This window comes from Rhodamnia argentea, chromosome 5 (assembly GCF_020921035.1).
Source record: "Rhodamnia argentea isolate NSW1041297 chromosome 5, ASM2092103v1, whole genome shotgun sequence".
In the NCBI taxonomy this organism is placed as follows: domain Eukaryota; kingdom Viridiplantae; phylum Streptophyta; class Magnoliopsida; order Myrtales; family Myrtaceae; genus Rhodamnia; species Rhodamnia argentea.
This window is the reverse complement of record NC_063154.1, coordinates 12,816,774-12,843,209: the sequence shown is the minus strand read 5'-3', so window position 1 is coordinate 12,843,209 and position 26,436 is coordinate 12,816,774. Positions and strand designations below refer to the sequence as shown.

At 41.1% G+C, this 26,436-nt stretch overlaps 1 protein-coding gene across 1 annotated transcript in view; it reads left to right on the top strand.

Moving 5' to 3' along the window:
• The window catches only part of LOC115754607 (coatomer subunit alpha-2), a 496,428-nt gene that overhangs the window by 457,784 nt on the left and 12,208 nt on the right, over positions 1-26,436 (top strand). The window contains exon 2 of the mRNA XM_048278975.1: positions 7,158-7,164. The gene's annotated coding sequence lies outside the window, so the exon portion shown is untranslated. The remainder of the gene's footprint in view (positions 1-7,157; positions 7,165-26,436) is intronic.

The window sequence follows — 26,436 nt, the reverse complement described above, 5'->3', positions numbered from 1 at the left end:
TTACCAAGCTCATTATGATGTGTGTTCGTACTCCCAAGTTTCTCTTTCCATTAATGAGGAGCTTCATGGTTTCTTCTCAAGTGGAAGGGGCATCCGATAAGGCGATCCCGTGTCATCTTATCTCTTCACTCTTGTTATGGAGATTTCACGGGTATTCTTAAAGTACAAACTCGGTAGCCAGTCTTTAAGTTCTTTTGGAGATGCAAAGCTATTCAGCTCTCACACACATTATTTGCAGATGATGTCCTTCTTTTTACTGTTGTCGCGACCTAAAAATTAATTTAGGTTAATGGATTATTAGGTTAATTAGGTGAATTAACTAACTTAATACGGACTCTCCCAAGCCCTACCAATTCGCAACTTAGGTTTGATTTTTTTTAGGAGCCGACACTAATCTTGTTTTTGGTAGGTAGATTAGATACCTAAATAAAATATGAGAAAATATTTTATTTTTTGCTATCCAGAGATTTAAGGCTCGGGGATTTGATTATGCTAATTAATTTTTTCAATTAACACCTTTTCGGTACCCATTTCCATGAAACATGTCTTTTTGATTGATTTTTGTGATTTAAATGTTTTTTTAATTTTATTTAAATGTAAATTTGAACAAAATTAAATAAAAATACCCATAATATACCTTTATTTTCCGAATTTTCCGATGAATCTTCTCATTCCCGAAGATTCGTACCATAGCGAGATTCTATCAACTACATTCTTAGGGATTCGAGCTAGTATGCGGATAATGGTATAAGATGTCATCATCCCTTCTCGCCAAAGGGCGTAATATAAAATCTTATACTAAATTGCCGTCCCATCCCATAAGATCATGGTTAAGGCTTGCAATTTAATATTCCGAAGGGTCGGACTCAAGGGAGCATATATTATGGGCAGCTTTATTTAAAAATGTTCAAACATTTATTGAATTTTCGAAAATCCCTAAAAGATTTCTAAATTTTCAAGGAGATAAGCTTCTATCCACGAAGTATTGATATCTTTTAAAAAGGGAAAGCTTATCTTCTGAAATTTTCGAAGTATATTAGATAACTTCCCAAATTTTAAAGATGCATTCGATATCTCCAGAAAAATCCGATTGAACCTTGAGTTATCCGAATATTCCGAAAATCAATATTCCGTAAGATATGATTGCCTCAAAATCCAGTGTGATCTTATCTTTTAGTATTTTATTTTTTATAATTTTTGAATTTTCCAATTAGATTAGGGACAAATTCGAAAACAGGGGATATGCTTCAATTTGGCATCTATCAATCCAAACATACAAATATCCGAAAATTCACCTCATCCACAAGCATTCAAATCAAACGAACAATTTCCAGCCCAAGCATGGCAATTTGCACGAATTTGATGAACAATTTCAAAGCAATCCGACTGAATCTATGTAGAATAACATAAAAAAAAAAACATTTGAGCTCCATCTAGAGGACATGGAACACGCAAAACAACTTTTAAAAAAAACGTGCAAACAATGCGTGACAACGCCACAAAGTAGCGATTTCAATTCTATCAGAAACGTGATAGATTAGTGATCTTGAAAACAACGAAAGCGGGCGTGTTTTTTTTTGTCTTGGATGAAACGTGCACATGGAAATAGCATCAACACGGTGATCAATCCATGCAGAAAAACGCATGTGACGAAAATCACGAATATGCTCGGGATTACCTCAACTCACGGCCCGAAACTCGGACTGATCCGATGCAAAAGCTCCTCCAGATAGTAGCTCAATACAACAACTGAGTTATTCTCCAAATAGCAGCGAATTCTGCACTAAATGAGGGCTGAATTTGCGCACGAACAAAGTTGAAAACAGCCCGGACAACAGCTCCAAACACACATGGTCGGTGGCTCACGTACGAGAATTTTGAATGGCTTCTTCCGGGATCCCTCAATCTCATGTGAATCTGAATTTTCTGGATCAAAATTTGCCGACCCTTTAACCCTAGGCATAAAGATGTATTTATAGAGAAAACTAGGGTTTTGAGTTGTAGGGTTTATTTTTTACTGTTGGATTTGAGAAATAACGGTCGTTGGATTGAAATTTCTACCCTTGATGGGCTTATTCTTCAGAATTTCGAAATTTAATGGGGGTAATAGGGCTTGGCCGAATTCCTCAATTTAATGCATTCATATGCACAAATTTGAGGCCTAATCGGGCTTTAATTAATTAAACGGGTAATTAATTAAAGCCCCTTTCATTTAAAGAGCTAAAATGGGTTGATTTAGATTTGAATTAAGCCCAAACCCATTAAAAATTCGAAAATCCCCCTTGGTGGTTAAAAAATTGATATTGATGCCGAGCTACACTCGCCTCTGACCTAATTGCGGGACAAAAAATAAATATGCAATGCATGAAGATTTAATTTTTGTGAGAATTATGGTTAATCCTCATTTTATGCTCATATAAATGATTCTCTGAAAATCAAAATTTAGGTGTCAACAGTTGCCCCTCTTTAAGTGGAAGCTCGTAGAGGTTTTGCTCAAAGACCAAAGATTGCAACCTAAATTTTGCTAATGCGAGTGATAGTAATTTTTGGTGGGATTGAATCCCATTTTTTATGTGAAATAAATGATACATGAAATGCGAGACTGTAAATAATATGTGAAATCCGTACATGGATCGCATATGAGAATACCTATTGTACCATATACCTCATAATGCTGATGATTCCCTTAATTTCCAAGTTTCTGATGCGAGAATCTTAAGGTATCGGGCCCATATGTACTAGAGATTTCCCCATGATACGAGACGATACAAGATATGTGTGTCCTTCGAGATCACAAGAGCTATGTTGTTGTGAGTCGAAAGAAGTGAAATCAAGTTCACAATAGCTACGTCGTTGTGAGTTGATAAAATGTCAAAATCGCCAGTACATATATCTTCGCGATTTAACAAAGGGGAACCAAAATCATAACAGCTACGTCGTTATGATTTTGTTTGAATCAAAATCATGGGTGTTTATGTCGTCATAATTTGATAAAAGGGCCGAGATTCATAAGAGCTATGTCATTATGAGCCGACTAAAGGTCAAGATCACTAGTGCATATGTCTTCATGATTCGAGACCAAAATCATAAGAGCTACGTCATTATGATTTGATAAGATATCAAGATCATCGGTGCATATGTCTTCACGACCTGACGGAAGAGGCATATTGCCCGAATTGAACAATATTTGATAAGAGCACCACCGAATGGAATAGATAAGTAAGAAAGGGGCATATTGCCCGAATTGAATCATAACAACTATCATCAGAAGAGTTGTTAATTTGAAAAGGGCAAAACTTACCTGGGTTCTCCGAATGATTAATCAAGGAACGAAACAGATTGCTCGTATCGTACCTGCTTAAACACTTGAGATGAACACGATTAATTGTTAACACAACATGATATGTCCATAAATTCTTGAATCTTCATTTACATTACGAAGATCCAATGGGGAATTTGCCAATAAGGAAATTTGTCTGATTCTTTTGACGAATTTGATCAAATCGAATGAGGAACTCCGGTGAAAAAGGACTTTTCACTCACTCTCATGAAAAAAGTTTTGAAACCCGACCATTGATGCGGGTAAAAGAAAACACTCGGAACTGTCATCATTACACTTAACAAGGGTTCGGGTATTCTCGCAATCAGTATAACTGGACCAATCTATGAGACCTTTTTGCAAGGACTGTAATTCGGGTTTGCTCAAGGGTTTATCAAAGGGGACTCGTATGAGTTATTTTTAGCTTTGAAATGAAATGAGATTTTTGTCGGCTACATTGGGTTTGCGAAATGAGACAAAATGATCTTGCCCGCACTTTTTCGAGCGATATTTATAAACAATTTAAAACCCTACATTAACCGATGTGCCCTAATCTGAAGAGACTTTTGGCAACGGTTGTAATGTAGGTTCGGGGTAGGCCTATAAATGAAAGGCTTATTTGCAACAAGGGGTACATAATGATGATATTGGTAATCATCTCTTTGCTTAGAATGGTATTCTTGCGGACTCCCTGGAGAACATTCGAATGCATCCAATTGAGACACCCCTTCATTCCAGAGATTTTCCCGGGAGTTTTTTCTTTTTTTTTTTTAAGGAAATGGTCCCCTTTTTTTAAGTCGCATTTCTCATTTTTTTCCCATTTTTTTTTTGGGATTTTCGGATGCTCAAAATTTTTCCCACTGTTTTCTCTTTCTTTCTTTTTTTGACTGGTAAGCCTTTGCTTTTCTTACTCCCTTCTCTCGCCTCTCTTTTTTAATTTTTTTTTCAAAAGAAAGGAAGGGGTCTCGTCTAGGTCCTGCATATTTTGCTGGCAAATCTTTCGAGTTCGAGTTTGCCCCAAGGCGTTTTGCTCATTTGCTAGATGATCCGAAATGATTCCTTGCTAGGATGATCACCAATTGGGTTACGAGAAATGAATCCGCCACTCAAATTGGGTTTGCAAAGGGATAAATGTGTATGATGTAGGGAATGAAACGCTCTTCATCATGTCTAAAGCACTTGGACTAATACAGAATTCACATGCAATAAATACACTCAAAGATCGATGCAAGTGAGAGCAAGAAAATTTTACTCATTCCTTGATCCGAGAATTGCCCCGATGTGGGATTGTTCCTAACAAGGGCATGAAATGAAACGCCGTTCAAAGGGGTTAAGCAAAGGGAAACCTTTAATGTTTGGATGGAGGAAATGAATGCCTCATATCATCTTGGTCGTCATACTTTTCGCGAGACAATCCTTTACCTTGTCGGTATGGAAACTCTCTCTTTTCACTAGGGTTATGATATAGACATGTATAGGAAATGGCTAGCCTTTCATCGTCCCGATATTCCTCATTCAAAATGATCGGTTCAGCAGAATCAAAGAAATTTCCCGATCGAAAACTTCCCACATTGAAGATTAACAATGCGAACAGGAAAAATTTGAGTTTTGGCGATGAAATTGAAGATCAATTCGAGCATAATTGAATGGACTAATGTGGGCGTTTTGTTCCTCGGGTTGATACGGGTCGATTGAACTTGACCTCGAAGTCAATGGTCGCCGGAGGAGCGCCGGCGAAACAATCAAAGCTCCGGCGGTCCAGAAGTCAACATTTTCACGGAATCGACCAAACGATGTCCAATTCGCGCACGTCAAAGCATGAGATAGGTTGGACGGAATTCCTCACCGTCGCCGTCGCCGTTTGCACATCTTCGCACGCTTAGGCACGTGCGAAGGAAGGCCGGCGAAGCTCCTCCCGTGCGCGCCAAGTTTTGAAAAATTGATATAAAAGCTGAGAAGCTTCACGAACGAAAGAGGATGCTCATTCGTGCTCATCCGTAATACCAGAATAGAGAGAGAAAGAGAAAAGTAGAGAGAGAAGCTCTCGCGCGATGCCATTGCTGAAGCTTCACATCCAAGCTTCGCGACTTCAACCCAACCAATCTGGGCTAAATCGAGGCATCGAATCATCACCGAAAGCTCGCCCGAGCTAGGAGGAAACGATCGCACCAGCTCAATTAACCTGTAGCCTCCGAAACCGGTGAGTCTATCTCTCGGCTTTCTCACTATGCATCTATGGCGGAGCTCGTCTCCGGCCATAATCCTTAAATATTATTGAGGCGTTTTGCTCCCGTAACATCACCGAGCACATCTGCATTCCTTTTTTGCATTGATTTCGCTTGAATATCCTAAGTCGAACCTCCTACATGCCTCGGTCTGGTCGAACATTGGCCAGGCTTTCCTAGCCATCGCGAGCTCAATCAGAGCTCGAGGTAAGCTTCCCGAACTCCATGAGATGTTCGTGTATGAAGGAATTAGCTTGTTGTGCCCTATATCACTTGATTGAACTCTGCAATGTCGCTTTGTGCGAAGTTTGATACTCGCAATTTAGTCGATAGAATTGCACGATTCTGAGATATGTTAATCTAGAGGTCGAGACGAGTCGATCGGAGTTGGTTTCGCGAGTTTTGGTTAAGGTCTCACCATTAGATCGTCACCGGAGGTTCTCGGCCGTCCATTGAGTCGCTGGTGAGAGGTTGAAGATGAAGTACACATGGCAGGTCAACGAGTCAAGGTCTGAGGTGGCGAGTCATGATAGGTCCAGCTCGAGTCCGAGTCGGCTTGGCCGTTGGCGCGAATAGGCTGAGTCGGATTAGATCCGATAGTCGTGATAAATAGTTTATTTTAATTTTGGACCGTTAGATTAGATTTTTTGTATTTTTGGTAATTCTTTTATTAGATAGAAAATAAAAAAATGGAAACGGCGCCATTTATGTAAGTGAGTGAGCGACGTCGTTTGGGTCAAAGGGGCGATGCGTCGTTGTTTTAGACTTAGGTGAGTCGACGGTTGAGATTAGATCTAAGCTTAAATCGTGGCCGTCCATTTAGTTGTGATGCGGCGTCATTTCATGTATAGGGCAGGTATGATCCGGTGTGGCGAGGCACACGTAGGCTTAGGTGAGCGAACAATGGAGATCGATTCCAGGTTTAATCCTGGCCGTCCGTTTAATTTTTGTATTTTCGGATATTAGGAAAATAGTTTTAAAAATAAAAAAAATAGAATAAGCAGAAACGGTGTCGTTTTTAGGTCAAGCGGGTCACGAGTCGGGTCAGAGTCTGGTTGACCGGGCGTTGACCCGGTCTGAAAAGTTAATAAAAAATTAATAAAAGTTTCTAAAAATCCAAAAAAATCAATAAGATTCATAAAAAATTCATAAAAATTCCCAGATTTTCCCAAAATTTTTTTAAAAAATGTCTAAATCGATCCGAGACTCTTATGGTATAGATAAAAAAAATTTGAAGTTCTGAGGGTCGATTTATATCGATTAGGAAAATTATTAATTTTCGAAAAATAAATAAAAATTCCAAAAAAATCGGAAAAATTTCAAATTTTTTTTAAAAATCACAAAAAATGGGAAATGGCCACATTCAACTGGCCCGACCCTAGTTTGTGATTTTTAGGTCCCGAACCTTAAAAAATGACCATTTTACCCTTCCGGGTATTTGGCCCCCAAAATTTCTTGAACTATCCTGGAATTCGATTAGATCTTTATTTGGGCCGATAGGGCCATACTAGACTTGCCATGCTCGTTCGATTGTATAGTTTGATCGTGACTTTTCATGATTGCGCATTTAATTTTCTGATTGTGACCGATAGGACTATAAATTCCAGTCTACATGATACCCTAGATTGTTAGAGCATACCTCACCCTAAATTTCATCTGCATGAATTCCTAGGTTATAAAATCACTCAACTTCGGTAACCGAAAGAGCGTCGATGCAAATCTTAGCGTAACCAAGTCCCCGGACCCACTTCTCTGGTTGTCGTAGAATCGAACGGTTTCTCTCGATCGCTCGATAGGGTTCCCAATCATACCCTTCAAAAATTGATCGGTGGCGACTCCATATGAACGTACACCGCGCACATGTCACTCGACCACACCGAGGTCAATCCCGATACCCGAAAATTTTTTTCACATCGCGATTCGAGTAATGAGTCTCGGGGGGGACCCACGCGCCAAGATCCACCGCCAACTGGGTCGGAAGCGCGGCTCGTTAACCTCGCCTCGATCGCCGCTATTCTGCCGGAGACAGGGTCGCGACAACCGGTCTTCTCAACACCTCTATCTTTAATGGCTCAATTTCAAGTCCATCGGTGACTTGTAACATGGAATATAACGTAGCTAATGCATCAGCAACCTGATTGTTAGTCCTGGATAGGTATGAGAATGAGATGTCGTCGAACTCCTCGAATAACTCCTCTAGATATTCATGGTAGGGTAGTAAATTGGCATCTCGCGTTTTCCATTCCCCAACGGTCTGGAAGATGATTAGAGCAGAATCTCCGAATACTTTGAGTCGAGTTACTCTCATGTCAATTGTGGCTTGGAATCCGAGGATGCATGCTTCGTACTATGCTATGTTATTTGTGTAAGGAAATACCAACTTCGCTGCCACAAGATAGTTGGCCACCTGGGGATATTAGGACCGCTCCAATGCCCGACCCCGATAAATTGACAGCTTCGTCAAAATACATAGTCCTCTACCGACATGATTTTATCCTCGGAATGATAGGCATCATCGTCTTGCCTTGGATTTTCGGCTAGGACATCCGCTATGGCCCGTCCCTTGACCGACTTTTGGGATAAATATTGAACATCAAACTCGAAAATGAGGATCCGCAATTTGGCGAGTCTACCAATCAAGGTGGGTTGTTCAACAGGTATTTGATAGGATCACACTCTGTCACCAAGAGCACTTGGTAATGCAAGGTATATTGCCGAAGTATGTGCAGTACCAGGACCAATGCCATGCATGTTTTTTCTATTTCGGAATACTTCATTTCTAAAATCGTGAATTTCTTGCTCAGATAATAAATGGCTCGTTCTTTTTCGTCCTCCCGCCCTTCCCGGGCTAACGTGGCACTTAAAGACTCGCTATAGATTGTGAGGTAGAGGATCAGAGGTTGCCCCGGCGTTGGAGGAACAAGTACGGGGTGGATTCATGAAATACTGCTTCAGCTTCCCAAAAGCTTTTTCACATTCGCTATCCTATTAGACTAGCGCATTCTTCTTTAACAGCTTGGGAAACGGCTTAGCGGTCTCTAATAACCGAGAAATGAATCGAGTAATATAGTTTAGCCTACCCATCAAGCTTCGAACTTCTTTAACCGTCGTTGGCGGCTTAAGCTCGTGGATAGCCTCGACTTTAGATGGGTCGACTTCAATACCCTTACTACTTACCACAAATCCAAGCGGCTTGCCCGAGCTGGTCCCAAAGAGACACTTGGCGGGGTTGAGGCGTAACTTGAACCTCCGGAGTCCGTTGAACAATTTTTTTAACGTCTTGACATGATCTTCTCCATGCCTTGTCTTTGCTATCATGTCATCGACGTAAACCTCAATCTCATTATGCATCATGTCGTGGAAAAGGGCGACCATGGCCCGTTGGTAAGTAGCTCCAGGTGTTTCGAGACCGAACGGCATCACCTAGTAATGGAACATCCCCCAAGGTGTGGTGAATGTGGTTTTCAACTTGTCATTAACATTCATCGGGATCCGATTGTACCCGGAAAAACCATCCATGAATGAAAACAATTCAAACCATGCGGTAGTGTTAACGAGTACGTCGATATGCGGGAGGGGAAAATCATTTTTAGGACTGGCCTAGTTCAAATCTCGATAATCGACAAAGACCCGAATGCGCTCATCTTTCTTCATGATTGGGACTATATTGGCGACCCAATCGAATATTCTCGTAGTCTCAATAAATCCAACATCAAGCAGCTTCATGACCTCCTCTTTGATTTTCCGCACCAATCCTGGTCCGGCCCTACGCGATTTTTGCACCACAGGCTTAGCCGAAGGATCGATCGGCAAGCAATGTTCAACAATGGAACGGTCAAGACCGGGCATATCTGCATAAGACCAGGTGAAAACATTCTAGTAATCCTTCAAGAGCTTAATCAAGCGTTCGGACGTTTCTGGGGAAAGGTTCGCCCCTATCTTAACCTCTTTAGGATTTTCCTCATCGCCCAAGTTGATCGGTATAGTTTCCTCACCAGTTAGAGGTTTAACTGTTTCGTGCTGCTTGAAGTCTTGATGTATTTCCTCGTAATTAGGAGTGAACTCGTCCAAGTCGTATACTCCGGAATCCACTAGGTCTCCTTCTTCCCATTTTCCCCTAAAACAAAAGTAGTAGAATCGGGAGGACAAACAGAATTTAAACATTCGATGCATTTCTTTGTAAATCGAGCACCTTTAGCCATGTTTTTTAATTTTCGAAGACTCGGGATGAGAACTCTTGACGGAGCCCAACCCTCAATGCTTACCATAGATAACGGATCGTTCAATCGTTGGTTATCGTCATCGGATTGGTTTGGGATACTCCGACAAGATTTCAAAGATCATAATAAAATTGTCGGTAATTTTATTGATATCAAATCAATGAATTACATCTTATTGAAAGGGAAGTACGACATTGAATCAAAATCCTATGAGAGCAATGTGACCTAAAGGAAAGCAGGAAATATCCCACGCAGGGGAACATGAAAATAAATAAGCAAGTGTTACTCTGAAACCAATCCTTCCAATGGATCGTCGAACGTGGCGTTGACGGATAGCCTCGGGAGTTCACGTGCTATATTAGGCTCCACTTCAAGTGCGCCATCAACCTCCATGGTATCTTTCAATATAGCAAAGAATAGTCGATTATCGAACCAGCCAAGAAGGTTGAGGTTCTCATTCTCTTTGTCTAGCATCATTGGATCAGCATCTTGACATTACGGGAACACTATTGCCGGATAGTCTTCAAACTGACTCAACTCATCGTAACCGCCGGTCACTTCAGCCAATCCGAAGATAGTGTACAAGGACGATGGCAAAGGACTACGTTCTTCCTTACTCCGACCAGTTGTATATTGTTTATCACGTCTAGGGTGGTTATATCCTTGATATCCCAAACCACCTGTGTAGGACTGCTCTTTAAGTTTGAACGGGGTGCGGATCCCTTAGCCGTGTCGACCTAAACCCATGCCAGGCTTGAAACCACAACCGACCATTACTTTTACTACCATAAGGGAAGCGGATGACACTTCCGGAATGGGTAAAGGGCACTCTGGAGATGCATGGATAGTGTGTACTATTTCAAAAGCACGGTAAGAATCTTCATTATCATGAACCGACTCAATGTAAGGGATGGTCGTTTCATTGAAAATTCTGTGATCTTCCTCTCCGTGGACAATCACCAACTTCTGCTCGACCACGAACTTAATTTTTTGATGAAGGCTCGATGGGACAGCCCCGGTGTTATGAATCCAAGACAGTCTAGGAGAAGGTTAAAGGCCGAAGGGATATCCAAGACTTGGAAGAGGACGTCAAACAAAGAAGGCTCGATCTGAATCTCCAAGTTGATCTGCCCTAACACATCCTTCTTTACGCCATCGCATGACCGAATGGAAATCTTAGCCGTCCGCAACCCGACCAAGTCGATTTCAAGACGATTCAATGTGGCTAATGGGCAAATATTCGATCTTGACCCGTTGTCAATAAGTACTCGAGCCACGTGAGTTTGCTTGTGTTTGACTGTCATGTGCAAAGCTTTGTTATGACCCCGCCCCCGGAGCGGAATTTCATCGTCGCCGAATGCGACTTGATCCTTTAGAAGGATCGTCCCCACAAAATTCTCCAATTTGTTCCGCTTAATATTCTCGTGTACGTGAATTTGATCGAGTTCCTTCATTAAGGACTCCCGTTGCTTCTTAGATGATTGCAGAAGTTCAAGTAGGGATACCCGAGCCGATAACTTTCGTAATCAATCGACAATGCTATACTCACTCGCTTTGATTACGGCTAAAAATTCCTTAGCATCTTACTTAGCGACTTGCTTAGTCGGTTGGCCCTCACTGTAAGCGCGTCTTGATGTTGTTATCGGGATAAGATCATAGGACCAAGAAACCGCCTTATCATTGACATACGGAAAAGGTTGGGGTGGGCCAATGACAATTCCGAGTTCATCGTCCATCGCATCCTCCAAGGCGAGCATGTCTGCCGGCTCTGGGTCGTTCTTGATTAAGTCGATCACGTCGGCATCTGCTACCTTAGACTCTTGAAAGGACCCAGGTTGGATCAAAGCTGCGAACTCCCGATCCCGACCAATGACAATCCGGGATATAGTGGCCACTGTCCCGATTTGATTTGCCCGGACTATGAACCTTTTTTTTATGAGGTCGGATACCTTTTCTTTCAACTGATCGAGTGATGTCGGTTCACCGACCCGGTAATAACCTGCCCTGATTAGAGCATCAAAAACATCTGCTACTTAGATCTTAAAGGTGCCAACCTGTCCGATCCCCAGCCCAAATACAACATTAACTTTGTCCGAATGATCCGGCAAAGGATTACTCTGGACATTCGGTTGTTTGTTGTCTTGAAACGAGAATGCCTTCAAATCAAGTAGATCTTGAATACGATGCTTCAACACGAAACAACCATCGATATCATGCCCGAGCTCATCGCAGTGGTAATCGCACTTCTTCGATGGATCATATCTCGGCGAGCTTGTGTTACCGGGTCGCAAAAGCTCGAAAGTCGATAAGTCTTTCTTACATAGAACCGCAAGTACATGTAATGGGGTTCCTGGTAGAGGGGTGAGCTGTTGAAGGGGTCGTGGATTTCCTCTTTGTCGTTGCGCATTGTAGTTAGCCTGCTGCTAATTAGGAATTTGTACGACCGGCATTTGGGTCGTGGGTTTTTGACCGTAAGTCACGTTGACCTGTGAGGCCGGCTCCTTGTCCTTCCTTAGCACAAACCTCTTGGTTGTTGCGGCGGCATCACCATACCTGCCTTTCTTCATGCGATTATCGACTTCTTCAGCCATTGCGATGAAATGGCTAAATGACGTTGCGGCGGATCCCAAAATTCGAGTTCCATGATTTGAGGCGGGGTGGAAACGAACAATTTCATAAGTTCCCTTTCGGGAGGGATCGGTTTTAGTTGAGACCCCACGTTCCTCCACCTGGTGGCATACTGCTTGATCGTTTCTCCTTTCTTCATCTCAAGCTGCTCAAGATTGTTGAGAAAAATCCTTAGACGGTTTTGAAATTGACAAAACAATCCAAGTTCTCTTATGTTTTGAGATAATGACGTGATTTACTTGTTTTGCATATTATCCTTTGGAGCGCGGATGCTCGGAATTGAATCCGGCAAAAGGATTTGGCTCATATGTTGTTTCTGAGAGTCTCGGACGCCGGTTTGAGCTTAGACGATGAGCGGGGATAGCTCGGACGTTGGAATGACGCTCAAGCTCTAAGAGAAGTACTTCACGAGCGAGAATCAGAACTTCAAGAGGAATACAAATTGAGCTCAATTGATGCATATCAACGGACGCCATCGAGCTAGATCATTCTTGAAGATTCTCGGTGACAGAGATCAATCAAGGATGCGGAACCAATGAGACAAACAAAGACTTTCCAAATGGAAGAAACTATCTATGGAAACCCGGGATCATAATTGTATGGGCGATTTGATCCAAGTGGGGAAAACTTTCCTTTAGCGATCCCCAATGGCTAAGAGATCTTCTTTTGGCAATCATCTCGTCCAAAAGGGTAGATTTAGAGAGATCTCTTCCGGATGCCTTGTAACGGCTAGATTGGAGGCGGAAGAGTACAAAAGACATCTCGAAGACGAAGGGAGAGAGAGATTGGCGTTAAGAGGGAAAAATGTTCATAATTCCTAGATAGAGTGAACTCCATTTCAATATACTTATTGATCTATCCATTGTAATTGTGAGGAGGTGTATACACGAGTGTTGAGTGCTAGGCGTGAAGTCCTGCGTGTCAAGGAGATCACCGATCTATAACCTCCGAGCAGCTTACTAGTGGAATCCAGCCGATTAGCTATCGGCCGAAGAAGTGGACGTAGGTTTAACCAAAGCCGAACCACTATAAACCCTATGTGCAGTTTTCCTTATCTCTTACTTTGATCACTCTAGCTATATTGTGATAGCTAAACCGCACACGAACAGTGGGCATTGATCACATTACATAACTTGCATCAATTGAATTACTTGCTCGTTGCGATACACTCTGTTTCCATCATCCGAGATCTCTATTTTACGCTGTGTGATCTAAATTCCACAATAAACTCTTAAAATCACACTCTATCACATATTCACCCCCTCTAGGTGAAATCACTAACCACCAACAATTGGTATCAGAGCCTGGTGCTCATATTTTGTGAAGTGTTTTTACTTCTGAGCTAACGATTTTTATGACTAGCAATTGCTCTCCTTCTTGGATCGAAGGTGGAAGCAACAACAGGCCACCATACTTTGAAGGAAAAGATTATAACAAATGGCGGAACAATTTTAAAGCATTCCTCGGATGTCAAGATCCTCAAATCGCGGATGTCGTACAAAGAGGAGTAGCACCAACGACAGAGACCACAAATGCAGGGGGCAACACAATGCCGACGGCTGCTTTAATCGAAATCGAGATAACCAAGAGTGATGCTCTTGATACAAAGGTCATTTATTCATTTTATAGTGCATTATCTCCTACTGAATATAGACGTATTGCAGATTGCTCTTCATCGAAAGAAATATGGGATAAGCTTCACGTCACCTATGAAGGAACAAACAGATTTAAAGAGACAAAAGTCAATTTTCTACTCGGACAATATGAAGCATTCAAAATGAAGCCTGAAGAGACAGTGAAAGAAATATGTGACGGGTTCACCGAAATAGTGAATGGTCTCACATATCACGGGCAACCAGCTTTTGAGCTGATAAGAATCAACAAGCTACTCCGAGCTCTTACAAAGGAATGGGACAATGTTAAAACTTTCATTCGAGAGACTCAAAGAATATCTCCTTTGTCAATGGACGAACTCATTGGAACTCTTCAATCTTATGAAGAAGAAAGAATCAATGATGAAACCACAACTAGAGGTAAGAAATCAATTGCCTTAAAATCTAATGTTGATTATGACATTCTAGATTTTGAAGACGAAGATGATGAAGAACTAGCGCTCATGGTCAAAAGATTCAGAAGAATGGCTAAACAAGGTAGGAACTTCAAAGATAGAATGGATCTCGGACGATACAATCAGAGAAGATCATCCGAGACAAAAAATGAAAGCAAAGAAGTCATCTCTTACGAATGTAAGAAAAGAGGCCACGTCAAACCCAATTTGCCCACTATTAAAGAAGAAAGGTAAGGATGAGAAATCCAAGAAAGCATTGAAAGAAGAGACTTGGAGCGATACCGAGTATGAAGGTGATGAAGAATACACAAATGTCTGTCTAATGGCGGACTCGGATGATGATCTTGAGGTAACTCATTCAAACATCTCACTTGAAGTATCTCCGTATATATATGAGCTATGTTTAGAATATAGGCTACTCTCAAGTGACTTTCCGAACTAAAAAAGGAAGTAGCTGTTTTTAAACAAAAGGATATTTCACAAAAAGATAAAATCGGTTTTCTCGAAAAAGAATTTTGTCAACTAAATGAGAAATCCGACTTTGTATCTTGTGAAAATGCGCAATTGAAATCAAGGGTGGAAGCTCTCGAAAAGGAAAACGATTTCTTGAAAAAGGAAAGAAATCCTCTTGAAGAGGAAAATGTTTCTTTGAAAAAGGAAAAAGATCTTTTTGAAAAAGAGAACTCCATCTTGAGAAAGGAAGTTTTGGAGATACACAAAATATTCTCATCCGGTTCAAAAACTTTGCAACATATACTTTCTATACAAGTTCCCTACTACAATAAGTCGGGACTTGGTTTTCAAAAGGAAAGTGATGAGAAAAATTATTTTCCGACAGTAAAAGAAAGACTTAAGCAGCGACCTTCTAAACGCGCCTACGTGAGTCACTTTAGGAAACAATTTGTAAGATTTTAAGGACGACATTTCTCGGGATGTTCAAATTGTGGTGATCCGAAACATTCCAGGAGCTACTGCTCAAAGATCAATCAACCAACACGTAACATTCTTAGATACACTTATACGGCTAACCTCAAAGGACCCAAACAAATTTGGGCACCAAAGAAAAAGTGAGAATATTTGATCATTGCAGGTACCGAACAAAAGAAGAGACAAATGGTACCTTGATAGCGGTTGCTCTAGACATATGACCGGTGACTCATCCATGTTCATTGATTTTGAAAAACTTGATGGAGGAAACGTTTCCTTTGGAAGCAACAACAAAGGACCGATTATCGATATAAGAACTGTGAAGATTGACAATCTACTCATCAAAGATGTTTCATTAGTCAACGGTTTGAACTTCAATCTTATTAGTATTAGCCAACTATGCGATATTGGATGTAAAGTTTCTTTTGCAGAAAATAAGTGCTCGTGTACAAGCCGAGACAACAGGTCATCATTTACCGGATGAAGATATGGCAACATGTACCTTCCGGACACATCGTCCGAGAATGAAAAATGTCTTCTATCCGTCAAAGATGATCCAGAACTATGGCACATGACACTATGACATATAAGCTTCAAGCAAATCAACATACTTTCCAAAAAGAAGCTTGTGAGAGGACTTCTAAATGCCAGATTCGAAAAGACAAAACTTTGCGAAGCATGCACACTTGGAAAGCAAGTAAGAAATTCCTACAAATCCATAAATGAAGTCATCACTACCCATGTTCTGCAAATGTTACACATGGATATCTTCGGACCTACTTGAACATAGAGTATTGGAGATGAAGATGTATTCTTGGGATACTCCACAACTAGTAAAGCTTACCAAGTCTTCAACAAGAACTTTCGGACAATCGAGGAATCAATGAATGTGAAATTTGAAGATGAGCGGATCGCTCAGATGATAGATGCTGAAGAAATAATAAGATCCGAGAATCGTAAATCATCATCTGAGAAGGAAAAACCATCCTCCGAAGACGCAGAACCAGATGAAACATCTCGTAACATGGAAAACACTCAGTAAAGCACATCATCTCAAGATTCAAATGATGAAGATTTCACCGAGACCGAACGTGACAAATCAAATAGGAGCTGGAAATACAGATCCAGTCATCCCGCAAATCAAGTTATTGGAAATATAGATGAAGGAGTCTCAACCAGATCCAAACTCAAGGATACGATAAATGCCTTTGCTCTAGTTTCTGAAGTCGAACCCAAAAGAATCGAAGCAGCTCTTGAAGATGAAAGCTGGATCGAAGCTATGCAATAAGAGTTACAACAATTCGGATCGAATGAAATTTGGGAACTTGTACCCGAACTAAAAAATCATCCTGTTATTGGAATCAAATGGGTCTTTCGGAATAAGTTGGATGACAAAGGAAAAGTAATCAGGAACAAAGCAAGGCTCGTTGCAAAAGGCTACTCATAGGAAATAGGGATTGATTACGATGAAACCTATGCACCAAGAGCAAGACCGGAATCTATCAGATTGCTACTCGCTTACGCTTGCCATCATGACTTCAAGTTGTACCGGATAAATGTTAAAAGCGCATTTCTCAATGGATATATCAATGAGGAAGTTTATGTCAAACAACCTCCAGGCTTTGAAGATCCAAAGAACTCGGATCATGTGTACAAGTTGAAGAAAGCTCTCTATGGACTCAAGCAAGCCCTCCGAGCCTCGTATGAAAGGTTAAGTAATTTTCTTACTAAAAATGGTTTCGAAAAAGGTAAAGTTGATACAACTTTATTTATCAGAAGGGACGGTAAAGATATTCTGCTTATCCAAATATATGTTGATGATAGTATATTTGGCTATTCTAACCAATATCTTTGCAAGAACTTCTCTCAAACCATGCAGAATGAGTTCGAGATGAGCATGATGGGAGAACTCAAATTCTTCCTAGGACTACAAGTGAATCGGACTAATCGGGGCACATTCATACATCAAGAAAAATATGTCTTGGAACTAGTGAAGAAGTTTGGTCAAAATAACCGCAAGAAAATAGAATCGCCAATGTCTTCTTCATCCAAATTGGATAAGGATGAACAAGGCAAACAGGTTGATTAGAAGCTATACAGGAGCATGGTTGGTTCTTTGTTATACCTTACTGCTTCTCGACCCGATATTATATTCGGTGTGTGTATGTGTACGAGATTTCAATCTGATCCTAAAGAATCTCATATGTCTGCTGTCAAAAGAATCATCAAGTACATAGGAATTAATCCAAACTTAGGATTACGGTATCCCAAAACATTAGATCTTGTATTTCATGGCTATTCGGATGTTGATCTTGCGGGTTGTAAGTTGGATAGAAAAAGTACTTCAGGCACATGTCAACTTCCGGGATCTATGCTGGTATCTTAGTTCTCCAAGAAATAGAACATCGTAGCTCTATCAACTGCTGAAGGTGAGTATGTTGCACTAGGGAGCTGTTGTGCTCAAATCCTATGGATGAAGCAACAAGCGAAGGACTTTGGTGTTGAAGCTCACAACGTGGAAATCAAATGTAACAACACAAGTGCTATCAACCTCACAAAGAATCCAATTCTGCACTCGCAAGCTAAGCATATTGAAATCAAGCATCATTTTATTCGTGATCATATGCATAACTATGATGTTAACATTCAATTTGTTGATTCTAAACATCAATTAGCTGATATATTCACTAAGACACTTGACAAAAATACATTTGAGTACATTAAACAAGAATTGGGTATTATTATGAATCTCATTTGAGCTGAGATCTAGACAGGAGAAATTGCCTCGTAACTTGAAAATAGCATCCGAAAACTTTTAGCGACTTCAGAGCTTGAAAGCATCACCCGAAAGAACTCAAGGATCTCAGAACTTAGAGGACCATCCGAAGTCAACATCTTACGAGCGGATACGACAAAAGATTTGATCGTTCGAAATCTTGGCACGTAAGTCGTTTTTATTTTTGGCAACAAATAAGGTATACATCAACACAATCTTCTTAAATATTCGGCAAATATTATGTGATTATATTGATTGTTCTGATTGAATATTTGATTGCCTTGATTGAAATTAATTTGATTGAGCTGAAATATTCTCAAAATATTTTCAAAAGAATTTCCTATTTTATCAAAATAAGAACCACCTCCTACACCCTAAACCTTTTCTACTCGTTCACTCTCACAAATCGCACTCTTAGTCTTACGAAATCCAAAAACCCTAAATCTCCCAAAGCTCCACGATCAGAATCGCCCGACAATTCTCATTCCTCATGGCACCCAAGAATCCTTCGGCACAGAAATCATCAGCTGCTGGCTCTCGCCGTTACGTTCGTCTAGGATCCAGAGGACAGAGAGCATCTAACGACACTCCAACCCATTACGACCTCACCACCTTGCCGAGAGAAGCCGAAAAGCGAGCACAGAGATTGATCGCTCACATGGCAGAGGTTTCGAATGTCTTCCACGGTAATCCGAACCCTTGAGGAAAACGCTAGTTTACCTATTGAAAAAAGGATAAAGCTAGCTAGGGGTGTATCGAATGTCATTAAAGGGATGCGGATTGATGGTAGGTCTAAAAGTAACATTCTGGAATTTGTAAAATTGAATGGGTTCTTCAATGAGGAAGAACAGTACGAATTTTCCGAGATATTCACTCGAAAAGAAATAGGGCTAACTACCGGGGTAGGAACCGAACTTCGGAAGAGTAGTCTCTCCGGAAAGGGAAAAGGAAATGTTGGAGAATGCGTAGAGATTGAGCGGGGAAGTGCTCAAAAGGAGGATGTGAAGGAGGAAGAAATTTTTGTGACCGAACATCCGAGGGATGATGATGATAAACTGATTTATTCCTTTTTCAAGCCCGTACCAATGAAGTTTTTGGCTGATGAAGAAGAGGGAGATAGGTCATTCGAATTGAAAGAACATCAACAGTGCTATAAGGCACTACTTGCTAGAGGCATTATGCCTAACAGACCTGTTGATTCAGACTTTTTGAAAGGAATGGTGCGGAGATCCTCTATCCCCTCACCAACTTGCAGCTCCACAACTTCTGCTCCTTAACCACTCCAACCTATACTGAACTAACTGCCTATTTCTACTCGAACTTCACAATGATCAATAGAAATGCAATTCGGTTTTCCTACGGGGAGCAGAACATCATTCTGACGGCTGAAGACTGTGGAGACATTCTTCAGACCGAGCTTTTCAATTTCACCAAAATTCCCGTCTCAGATGAAGATGTCTACAAGGAGCCGTCTGGCAACCCTAATCTCTCAAGAGCTAACAAGCCACACGTTGAGCATCACCACTTCCCTCCGAGGACCATTATACCGCATAAGGTAGTTATCAACCGCCTAAGGCTAAAGGGATCCTCAAAGACAAATGTCTCAAGATATGATGCAAAGCTTATTTGGGCCATTCCGAATGGAAAACCCCTTTCTCTGCCTCACCTAATCTTTACGTACATGAGGAGAGCAGTGAAGAAGAATAAGGGTCACCTGCCTTACGGATCTCTAATAAGTAGAATCTTTGAGTACCTGCAGATAGTGGTACCTCCGGAACTTAGATCCATAAAGCTTCATCGGGGAAGTGTGGGAGATACAATGCTCACAAAAATGGGTTACTGATTTGAAGATGGAAGTTGGAGGGATAGAAAGAAGAAGATGATCCCCATAGATCTTCCTCGGAAGGAGCCTGCTGTTGAAACTCCACAGAACAAATCTGCAGAAACATCATCAAAATCCACTCGAAAGAGGAGGATCAAGATGATTGCTCACAAATCAACTAGACCTAGCATCAAAAGAAGAAAACTTGCTAAGTTGCTGCTTGATAGAATTGAAAAGAAGCACATCTTGAACAACTCAGCAACAAATGATATAGAATTAGAAGAGTTGATCCAAACGATCGTCGGATCAACATATGAGGATGAGACTGCCATTCAACTGGAGCAACGGGAAAAAGAGAAAGAGGGCACAGAAGAAGGAAGAGATATAGCGAGAGAAGAAATATCATCTGTCCCCGAATAGGGAATAGAGACTGAGGGGCCACTTCCACGAGAAAGAACGTCCGAGAGGGAGCAAATTGAAACAGATATCGATGCTACCGAAATAGCAAATCTCCTAGGTAAATCTGCTTCATCATTTGAGCACCATGAAAGAACTCAGGGGGAGTCAACAAATGTGGGCACTCAAATGGATGAAATAGACAATGCCAATGACTCAGACCTTCTCAAGGAGATAGCACAAAGGCAACAAGAGATGGACCAATAAGGGTCGGACCTTTGGACCTCTCTACTCTCAGAAATTGAAAGCCCGAGTACAATGGTAGATGCTGAGGTTGCAAAAATTCAGAAAACTGTCCATGATTATTCGGAATCTCATTTGGGCTTCTTGGACAACAGGATCTTCACTCTAAAGCGGGATCTGGACCTTAAGCTAAATCAGCTATCCAAGTTTGTCCTAATTCAACTACCTACCGACCAAGCCTCCACTTCAAATCAAGCTCCATCATCTTCTCAACCGGACCAAACACCAAAACCCTAAACTTTTTTTTTTACAACATTTCATGTTTGGATCTGTATTCTGAATCTCACTTTGTACACCGTCCTTTTCTCTTCTGATTCATTTGATTGAATAATTCATTATTCTCTGCAAAATTCCATATATGAATGTTAGCATAATTGATTTGAGTATCTTGCATAGATGACTGACTGAATAGGCATCGAATTTAAGGGGAGCAATGTTTTATCTCTACAATTTATATCCGACTATGCAGGTGACTCCCTTTTCTTGATGGCAAAAAGAGGGAGAATGATATATTGTGAGATATGTGTGACATAATCGTGTTGTGTTATAAGTGTTATAACTTGTGATGTCGTAATGTGATATGTGCGATATATGACTCTGAAAAATATGTAAATGAATCGTGTGAAATCAATATGTGATATGCGTAAGTACTATGGCAAGAATCCCTCAAATACAGGATCTCAAGTTAAACATGTTACTGTGGAATACGAAACATCATCTAGGAAACATGATATGTGGAAACATCATCTAAGAAGGAGTACCTTCTCCTAAGGCGAAGCAGTGAACAAGTTCCATTCTCTCAAAATCATATATTTCACTTGACAAGTTAAACTTGAAAGCATTGGCTAAACAGGACAAGCACCGAGCATCCGACGTAACGTGATGCTCTGAGGAGTTACAACTTTCATACTCGCGTCGTATATGAAACTATCACACATCTCAATAAGTATATGCACTCAGAATACAAACTCATCAATTGAGATAGCATAAATTCTAAGACTGCTCATCATCGTATATAAATGTTTTTTTTCTCAAAACTTATTCTTGCTAAAAGTACAAGTAACGAACCGCTAAAATTATTCCTTAACAAGATCCTCCCTAGAGTAACTTTGCTAAAGTTGCTCACCTTTTTAACTCAATTACTCGTTACTATTGTGGATCGTTTTGTCATCATCAAAAAGGGGAAGATTGTTGAGAAAAATCCCTAGACGGTTTTGAAATTGACAAAACAATCCAAGTTCTCTTATGTTTTGAGATAATGTCGTGATTTACTTATTTTGCAGATTATCCTTTGGTGCGCGGACGCACGGGATTGAATCTGGCAAAAGGATTTGGCTCAGATGTTGTTCTGAGAGTCTTAGACGCTAGTTCAAGCTTAGACAATGAGTGGGGATAGCTCGGACGTTGGAATGACGCTCAAGCTCCGAGAGAAGTACTTCACGAGCAAGAATCAGAACTTCAAGAGGAATACAAATTGAGCTTAATTGATGCATATCAACGGACGCCATTGAGTTGATCATTCTTGAAGATTCTCGGTGATAGAGATCAATCAAGGATGCGGAACCAAGAAGACAAACAAAGACTTTCCAAATGGAAGAAACTATCTATGGAAACCCGGGATCATAATTGTTTGGGCGATTTGATCCAAGCGGGGGAAACTTTCTTGTAGTGATCCCCAACGGCTAAGAGATCTTATTTTGGTAATCATCTCGTCCAAAAGGGTAGATTTGGAGAGATCTCTTCCGGATGCCTTGCAACGACTAGATTGGAGGCGGAAGAGTACAAAAGACATCTCGAAGACGAAGGGAGAGAGAGATCGGCGTTAAAAGGGAAAAGTGTTCATAATTCCTAGATAGAGTGAACTCCATTTCAATACATTTCTTAATCCATCCATTGTAATTATGTGGAGATGTACACACGAGTGTTGAGCGCTAGGTGTGAAGTCCTGCGTATCAAGGAGATCACCGATCCGTAACCTCTGAGCAGCTTACTAGTGGAATCCAAATGATTAGGCGTTAGCCGAAGAAGTGGACGTAGGCTTAACCAAAGCCGAACCACTATAAACCCTCTGTGCGATTTTCCTTATCTCTTACTTTGATCACTCTAGATATATTGTGATAGCTAAACCGCACACGAACAGCGCGCATTGATCACATTACATATCCCGCATCAATTGAATTACTTGCTTGTTGCGATACACTCTATCTCCATCATTTGAGATCTCCGTTTTACGCCGTGTGATCTATTCCGCAATAAACTCTTAAAATCACACTCTATCACCTATTCACCCCCTCTAGGTGAAATCACTAGCCACCAACAAAGATCTTCTCTAGTGGTGAACACGTCCGCATTAAAGCTGAAATGTTTGACAAAAGCATTAGCCGCCTTCTCCCAATCGTCCATACGATAGATCTCGTAGTCAATATACCATCTCATGGCAGCCTCTTTCAGACTAGCCTGGAAAGTCCGAACCATTAGGGGGCCATTGGTCGTATGCTTGTTCATTCTTGCTTGGTACATCCGGACGTGCTGGACCGGGTTAAAAGTCCTATCATATTTCTTGAAGTCGGGCATCTTGAATTTCTCCGGTACCACGACCTTCGAAAAGACAGACAGGTTGATCCGGGGTATACTATATGTGCCTTCCACCTCACGGATTCTTCGCTCCATTTGGGCCAATAGTTTGGCGGTTTCATCGATCGGTCTCATAGCCACAGGGCCGGCTTGGTAAACGGGAGCCGGTGATAGGGCATTCGAGCTAGCGCTAGTAATGACAACATCCTCTAGCGGCATGGTGAAACCAGGGACATGCTCAGAAGCCTTCTCAAGATTGCTTGCGGGAGGGGTCGGAGAGGCGACGTTTTGAGGTGTTCGATCGGTCGAGTGCTTAGCAGAAGCAACGTGAGCGACCATCATACGTTGCATCATCCGGCTTACCATACCCTCAAACCTCTAGTTCATAGCCTCGAATTGCTCCCGCAGTGTAGTCGATTCCCCTTGGGATAGGGCAGCTTGGACATCCCTTCATCCCAATTCTTATGCTCGGGGTGACGACCACGGTCGTCGATGCTATCATTACGACGGGAGTCAGAGGCTTCTCCACCATTCATCTTGGCTTGCGGCTCATCGTATCGGTAGAGATCGATGAGGGATTCAGCTATAGCGAGAGTTTTGGATAGCTCTTGCACTCTGTAGCGTTCTAGCTCCATCTTAGCCCACAATTTGAAACCATCTACGAATGCGAACAATGCTTCGGCGTTACTCATGTCGGGAATCTCGAGCGGGAGTTCGAAGAACTCACGCACATACTTGTGGATGTCCCCCTTTTGGGAGATCCAACATAGCTTGCTTCGGGCTTCATTCCTCGCACATTCGAAGAATAATTGCTCACAGAATGCATAAACAAAATTAGGCCGGCGAGAGATCGGTCTCGCATTGCGCCGGTCATTGTTGCAAAGCCTACGCCACCATAGCAACACTACTTCGAATAGATAAATAGCGGCGGTTCGCACCTTGGCTGCTTCATCCGTGATTCCGAAGGCATCGAAGTACTATTTGACCGCCCCGTAGGAAGTTATCCACTTGTTTGGTGAATTGTTCTCCCTTGAATAGATGTGGTTGGGGCACGTCCAGCTTTGGACTTGGCGTCACAGTGATAATGCATTGCATTACGGCTGATTTGTATGCTTTGAGCTCCTCCTCAAATTGATCAAGCTTGTTGTCCCTCGCTTTCTTGTAGGTCGGGAAGTCGACCTTAACACTCAAAAGCTTCGCTAGGATGCTAGTGATCGGCGCGTCATGAGTGTCTACCCGATCGACAGCTCTTCCAACAACGATGTTGAGGCCGGTATTGAACTTGTCACGAAGTCCTTCCTTGAGCTTCTCAAGCCGATCCTCCTCATTATCAAAGAACTCGTCAATGACAGCTTTCATGCTCACGAGTTAAGCCTAGTCCGAGGATCGTTCACACGCACACACGCTCACGTTTGGTGGAGGGAAAGAGAGTGAACCAAGAGATTGATTCATGGGGAGAAGGGATAATGCTCTATTATTGTTTGGTTGATACAAAGTGACTCAAGGTGCGTTACAATGTGGGGATTCACCCCTATTTATAGTACAAAGAAGTAGCAGCTCGGGTGGTTCTTTAGCTCACCCATTTCGTTTTGTAGTGTTTGTCTCATTACCTTGGCTTGGCTTGTTTGAATTCCCGAGTATTGGTGTGGCTATTTGGTCCCCTATGGTAGAATGATGTTGTGAGCAAACTCATGTGTGCGTTCTAGAAGGTTGGGGAGCCGATAGGTGGTACGTTTGTTTGTCTACCCACTCGATCGCTCGATCGCTTGGGTCATCTATAGCATGATGCACGACATCATGCTGCACGAGTCTTGTATCATGCGTTGGATCGTTTAGATTAAGTCTTGCATCGTACCATAAATGAAGTTGTACGATTGTTGATGCACCGATGATACCGCCGATTCGCCTACTTGACTGTCTTGGTTGATGCTTGGTCAAGGGGGATTGATGTTAGTTGATTCACATGATCGACCATGAATTGATTAATTACATGGTCGGCCGGTCGTATCTCGGTCAAAGCCGAGCTATGATACAATGGTATTTCTTCTCCATGCTGCTAATCTATTAGTCTCTATATAAATATATGATAACTAGTTCTTTTAAGGGTTAATACTATGAAAAACCTTAAATTGGTACACCTATGCCTAGGAACTACTTTTTTACCGCAATAAATCTCAAACTGATACACCCGTGATAAATTTTTCCAAAACTTTTTTTTTACCGCAATAAACCCAAACTGGTGCATATGTGATAAATTTACCCTAAACTATTTTTTTTACCACCAAAAATCCAAACTGGTACACATGTGACAAATTTATCTTTCATTAGTTTTTGTTAAATCGGGTTAATACCATGAAAAATCTCAAATTGATACATTTGTGATAAACAGAGGGTCAAAACCCTAAATTGGTATACCCGTCAACCGCTACGTATCATTCAACTCAATAATTTGATGGTAAAATTTAATGAAAAACTAACGGAGGGTAGATTTATCACAAAAGTACCGGTTTGGGATAAATTTATCATATATGTACTAGTTTATGATTTTTTGTGGCCAAAAAATAATTAGATGTACCAATTTGAGGTTTTTTCATGGTATCAACCATTATTTTTTAGGTTTGTCTCTAAGAGTGACATATAGGACTCTAAATTGCATGAAATGACCAATTTCTTGCAATATGTATGTCTTTTACACTCTCTACGCATTTTGTTTCCAACTAGAATTTGAGCTTACATCCAATCGCTAGTTTGTTCAACAATAGAAAGTAGTTTTAATGTTGCCACTTAGCTATTCCAAAAATTTTCAGCATTCTATGCAACTCTTCCTATTTTTTTGGGAAGATTTTTACGTTTTTTTTTTTCCTCTTTATATTATAATTGTGGAGAAATTATCTAATCATTCCTAAAATCATTGTACGGATGCCGCTTTAATCATAAAATTTTCTTTTACCAATTTAGTCATCTATACTTATGCAAAAATGGACTAAGATGGTCAGCTACCTAGCCAATCTTCACATAAACTTTTGCACAAAATTATCAACATGTTCATTCGGGATAATTTTTTGCCTAAAATCACCGACGTGGGGACGTACCAAGTAGAACAATATGTAATGACTATACTGTTATATTAGAAATTTTCAGCAAAAATTGATTGAAAGGGCCACATTGATAATTTTAC